Source organism: Cannabis sativa, chromosome 5 (assembly GCF_029168945.1).
Source record: "Cannabis sativa cultivar Pink pepper isolate KNU-18-1 chromosome 5, ASM2916894v1, whole genome shotgun sequence".
NCBI lineage: Eukaryota > Viridiplantae > Streptophyta > Magnoliopsida > Rosales > Cannabaceae > Cannabis > Cannabis sativa.
In genome coordinates this window covers 59,891,656-59,898,078 of record NC_083605.1, presented here as the reverse complement: position 1 = coordinate 59,898,078, position 6,423 = coordinate 59,891,656, and the positions used below count along the sequence as shown (strand labels likewise).

The following is a 6,423-nucleotide window of genomic DNA, read 5'->3' as shown; positions in this document are numbered from 1 at the left end:
AAACACAATGGAAGGTAATTGTGATTATATGTTTCAAAAGATAATGTCCCATGATTCATCAGTGCGCTGGATTTACACTGATGTGATAGTCAGCGATAAAGCTTACTTACACCTCTGATAAGTGTTATGTTCTTTCTAGAAAATTGGAAAAGTATGCTAGTATCGGATGTATGGAGTATACATTGGACTGGGACTGATATTGATCTTAGTAAAGATATAATAATCTTACTGATGTATCTTTCTAAGTCAATATCACTAATTGATCTTAGATCAAAAGATCCTAATCTTGACATGGTTAGGTTCGATCTCAAGACTGGTATTTGTGTTCCTTAAGTCGTTAGTCAAAGCCTACCATTTGGTTCGTGTCACACGTACAGCTTGGGAACATGATAGTACAATTGAGTGGGAGCGCTAATCATAGATATGGAATCTATAGCTTCTATTTGGATATAGAAGTGAAATGATGATTTTCTTCGATCTTGGATTAATAAAGATAAATGGAAGAGCTCTTATTTTAGTGATTCTATTAGTTTACTGAAATAAAATTTATAGGAAGCTAAGTGTTTTAAGGATAAAATACATTGAGGGGTAAAACGGTAAATTTGTCCCTACTGTTAGGCTATTTTTAGCCTATGTTCCAGGTCGATTTCATAGGTGTTTTCTCTATTAATGTTTCCTTTTGGAATGGTTTTACGCTTGATTTTCTTTGTATCAGGTCCCCGAGGGATTAGAGTTCAAATTTTATCAATTGTTGACAAGACGGGGTATTCTGGAGAAAAATCTGCGGAAGCTGTCAAAATAGCTTTAGTAGTTGCGACCAGCTAGACCTATGGTCGCGACTAGGAGGCTAGGTAGAGACATGGTATTTTTAACTTTGCCTATGGTGGTGACTAGGCTTTATTTAGTCGCGACTATGGGCAAAACACGAGATTTTTGACAAGTTTTGAATTTTTGCCATTCAGAGGTAGCAGCCCTAATTTCTTTTTAAGGGATTCGCGTTTTATAACAAAAATCATCAGAGATACCCCCGAAAAGTTAAAGAAGGAGGAGAGGAAGCTATTGTGATGATCCGGAGCGCAATCACCAACTAGTTCTTTCTTAACTCTTGAATTTTATGTTAATTTCTATTTTAGATTTGATTATGAATGTTACTATGGATTTTATGAACTAAACTCCCATTTGGGGAAGACGATGAATGTTGATTGATGTTTTTCTTAGTTAATGATAATTTATATTCCTTTTTTCTTGTTTGTGAAATTATCTATATTTGTGTGTATTTCTATGTTTAAGATTGATCACCTTCTACATGTTCTATGATCTCAATTCAAAATCTGAAAAGTGAGAGTTGAGAATGCTAAAATTGGATAATCTAGGTTTTATGTGAAACTAAAGTATTTGCGTAACCTGTGTGACATTTAGATTATTGCTTAAAGCTGATTACAGGTTAATCTAATTCAGAGATTGATTAGCTTACATGTGATTTAGGGCCTAAAAGATCTGAAAAGAGTTAGATTAATTTGTTTAATCTGTCATTCACATCAAGAAAAATGGTGGTAATTAGCATTAACAATTGGGTAAATAAATCAACCAGATTCTCTTCCCTAATTTACCATCTTAATTAAATCTTTTTAGTGTTAATTTTATTTTCTTGATATTCTTTATTTTACTTCAATAATAGAATTATTGGTTTGCCAAATAGAACCATAAATTTAATCTAGTGATATTCAGTCCAAGTCCCTATGGTTCGACCTCACTCGTGTGAGTTTATTACTTGAACTACGATAAGTGCACTTGCGTATTAAATTTAACAATAAGTTTTTGGTGCCGTTGCCGGGGAATCGTTTAAAAATTGGTATTACATAAGATTAGATTAAATTCTACTTTGGTTAATTCTTTCTGCTGATTGCGAACTTGTTTCTCTCAAATTGTCTTAATCTATTTCAAGAATTGAAGGTGTATGCGACGTCAAGGACAAAGTATAATACTGTCGGTTGATCCTGAAAGTGGGAGGACCTTTAGAAGAACCAAAAGAAACAAAAGGCAAGAAAGAATTTCAGCAAGTGCTAAAACAGAAGAAGTCATGGCTGATAATGCTAATCGCAAAAATAATGGCGACAACAACAGTAATAATGGAGGTGCCGTTGAAGATTAGGCAAACGGTCGTAGTCTGAGAGACTACATTCTCCCAACATTGATGGGGGTTCAGTCTTGTATAAGACCACCTACCGTAGAGGCCAATAACTTTGAGATAAAGCCAGCCATACTCCAAATGGTGCAGTCTACAGTCTGGTTTGGTGGACTCCCCTCTGAAGACCCTAATTTGCACTTGTCCAATTTCATGGAGTTATTTCAGACTTTCAAGGTAAACAGAGTCAGTGATGATGCCATCCGCTTGAGACTATTCCCATTCTCGCTGAGGGAGCGAGCCAAAAGCTGGTTGATCTCCTTGCCACCAAACTTTATTGCAACATGGACTGATTTGGCAAAAAAGTTCTTGTCCAAGTTTTTTCCTCCAGCAAAGTCTGCCAAGCTGCGAGGAGAAATTAATATTTTCTATTAGCTAGACAATGAATCTCTCCATGAGGCTTGGGAGAGGTTCAAGGATCTAATCAAGAAATGTCCACATCATGGGATTGAAAAGTGGATGTTGGTTCATAACTTCTACAACAGGCTGATTGGTAACACCAGAACGATTATAGATGCCGCAACTGGTGGGGCATTTATGAGAAAAAGTGTAGAAGAGGCCTATGATTTGCTCGAAGAAATGGCCATGAATAATTAACAATGGCAAACTGAAAGAAGGCAAACGAAGAAGGTAGCTGGTATGCACAAGGTAGATGCCATCACCAAATTGACAGCCCAAGTAGAGGCCCTAACAATTCTGATAGTTGTTCAGGCAAAACAGGCTCAAGTTATTTGTGAGCTCTGTGGGGGTCCTCACACCTAGGACGAATGCCCAGTAGATGTGAATAGTTTTCCGATTGATGAAGCAAAAGCCATTGGGAATTATTCTCAAAACAATAACTAGGGGTACAATCAAGGAGGGAGTCGATGAAATAGTTATTCTAATCAGCAACCACATGGGTTCTATCAGCAGAGAAATCAGTCCCAACAGAATCAACAACAACCACAACAACAAGGTTCTAGTGGAGGGTCTAGTCTACAAACAGATTTGTTGCTACAATTTATTACAGGGACTAGACCATTTATTAAAGCCTTAGAGAATTAGATGGGGTAATTGGCAACTGAGATAGCTACCCGTCCTCAAGGGAACTTGCCTAGCATAACAGAGGTGAACCCAAAAGAAAACTGTAAGGCAATCACCTTGAGAAGTGGGAAGAAGTATGAAGGAGACAACTAGTGGAAGAAGAGGTTAAGGATCAACCACCACCGACATCAGTATAAAAGAAGACTCACTACTACAAAAACCCCTATTAAGTCCATCAAAATTAGACTAGATAAATTTTTTGAGTCTATTTTGTGTTGGACATAGTAGCTTGGGACATAAAAAGTGTATTTTTCTAGTCTAATAATGCTCGACTAGAAAAATATTTCTAGCCATCATTGATGGACATAATATTTGGAGTCAAAATGAGAACTCATTTATAGTCCAACAAAGTTAGACGTTAAAGTACACATTTTTCATTTTTTAATAAATAATAAAAATTATTCAAATATTATAAATTGTTCAAAAATTATAAAATTTATTTATATATAATAATTAATTTATAATATCTTAGATTATTGAAAATAAAATAAATACTAAAAAGAACTACAATTATACTAAAGCTTCTTTCTTTACTGAATTGTACCAACAAAAATAAGAAAATACAATTTATTATTTTTACAAGTTTATCTCTGCATACCCTTTTCTTTTTTAAGCAAGGGTTAAAAAAATAGAAAATACATAGTAAATAGAGTGTTCAAATTGCCATCTTAAACCCATACCAAAACACTAATCTCATGGCACTGAAACAGATTTCGAATTTTAAACAATTTGGGAACCGAAACTAGGTGCAAACCCAACCCATCCTTTTCGTTCAACTCCGGCCAACATTACAAAATCCAAACTCTGCGTTCGTTTCACCAGTGCCACCAGCTATGCATCCCATCTGTTCGTCTCACCATTGCCGAAAAAGAAAGAAAGAAAAGGAAACTGAGAAAGAGAACATGAATCGCAGGAGTTTGGACCTGGAAAATACCAATCGATGAAGTTGGGTTAGGAAAACATGGGAAAGAGACAGAGAATGAGAAAAAGAAAACAAAGATGGACCTGGGGAATCCGACGAACTTGCTTCGTGGTTGTGCAGCGGCTTCGAGGCTTCGAGGCTGTGATGTGGCTTCAGGGTCGCCGGAGTTAAACTTTCATTTTTTTTTATTCGCGTTGAACTGAGAGAGAGAAGAGAAATTATTGTGGAATGCGGCTAGATTTTCTCCTTTAGCGATCCGAGAGAGTGAGAGAGATTGGTGTGAATTAGGTTAATGAGAGAGAGAATTTAATAAGGAATATTTTTTGAAAGAAATTTAATAAGGAATGAAATAAGGGAATATATGGTACAAAAATAGGAAAATTAATCATGTTTAATTGTGGATTTCAATTAAAAAAATAAGAAAATTATTATTTTTTAATTAGGCTCATGTCCAGCTATTTTGGACTAGAAAAGTCCCCCAAAATATTTATCTAGTCTAGCATTGTTGGAGTTCAAAATACACCATTCTTTTAGAAAATATATATATCACGTTTACTACTGGTTTTCTAGTCTAACTTTATTGGACTAGATAGAATTTTTTTCTAGTCCTACAATGTTGGACTAGAAAACTCCTCAAAATCTTTTTATGTCCAACAATAATTTTGTTGGACTTAAAAAAGAGGCATTAAAAGGGTTTTTTTGTAGTAGTGACTACTAACAGTCTCGCAACATAAGAAGATTCTCCACCAGTCAGCATAGACCACCATGTGAAGATCATCTATCCACAGAGACTCCGAAAAACCAACCTAGACAAGCAGTTTTCGAAATTTCTAGAGGTATTTAAAAAGCTGCACATCAACATTCCCTTTGCAGAAGCCTTGGAACAAATGCCTAGTTATGTCAAATTCATGAAAGAAATCTTGTCCAAAAAGAGGAAAATGGAAGACTATGAAACAGTGGCATTGACTGAGGGGTGTAGTGCGATATTGCAGAAGAAACTCCCTCCCAAAGTCAGAGATCCTGGGAGTTTAACCATTCATTGTAATATTAGGAGAATAGAGGGGATAAATGCATTGTGTGATTTGGGAGCGAGCATCAATTTGATGCCTCTGTCGGTTTTTAGAACAGTTGGGTGAGGCAAAGCCTACTACAGTAACCTTGCAATTGGCTGATCGGTCATTGGCTCATCCAAGAGGGGTCTGTTGGAATTATTTTACCAGGATCTTACTCACAAGTATGTTGATTAACATCCTAAATATGAACTTCTAAAACGATTATAAGTAAACACATATAAAGTATGAGAATCTTACATTGGGTGTAGCGGAATAATATGTCTCCTTCCACTCAGATCCCTAACCCTTGTATCCTTTCTATCGCAGAGTATTATCAAGATCTGAGCCCGAATGTCCTTCTTTGTTGAATTTGGATTCTTCACGATCTTCCACACTATGATTGAGGTACTACTTGCTGTGTGTGGGCACTACTCTATATCAAAGGGATTTCGAAACAATCGAAGAAGCAGAAGAAAGAGAGGGGGTGGCTAGGTTTAGAAAGATGGCTCAGGTTTTTCTCTGAAAGGAATGAGATGCATTGTGTTACTTTCCTGAAGCCATTACTTTCTATTTATAGAATACCACATAGGGTTAGGGTTGAATTACTTGGCATTAAAATAATGAAAATATTAAATGATAAACCCGATGCATGTGGCCGACCATGGCTTGTGGATATGGGCCTCACTTTTGCAATTTTGCTGTTTTATCATTTCTGCATCCCATTTTCTCAAAAAATGCCATTTCAAATTCAACAATTTAAATGTCCATTTCAACTATTTAATAACTATAATCAGTTATTAAATAATATTGTCATTTATTATATTTATTAATTATACTAACCAAAGTCTCTTAATTAACAAATATACCTTATAAACTCTTTCTTTACAGTTTCGCCCTTAATAAGTGATAAATTCACAAATAGACATAGTCTAACTTGAGACTTATAATTGATTAATCAAAACCAATTAAATGAGTCTTACAATTAGTATTGTCTCAACTAGTGTGGGGACCATAGGCCTATATATATCCGATCTTCTAACAAGCAGATCAAGAATTTACCTCTTAAATTCACTGACTTATTAATTCTTTGTTGAATTCACGCATAGAACTTAGAATTGCACTCTCAGCTATATAGAACGCTCTATATGTTCCACCATATAGACACGCTATTAATTATCCAT

At 35.5% G+C, this 6,423-nt stretch overlaps 1 non-coding gene across 1 annotated transcript; it reads right to left on the bottom strand.

Moving 5' to 3' along the window:
• Positions 1-2,527: 2,527 nt before the first annotated feature.
• On the bottom strand, positions 2,528-2,634 carry LOC133038618 (small nucleolar RNA R71). The gene has a single exon (XR_009688117.1). It is a non-coding gene; the product is annotated as a small nucleolar RNA R71 (small nucleolar RNA).
• Positions 2,635-6,423: the final 3,789 nt, after the last annotated feature.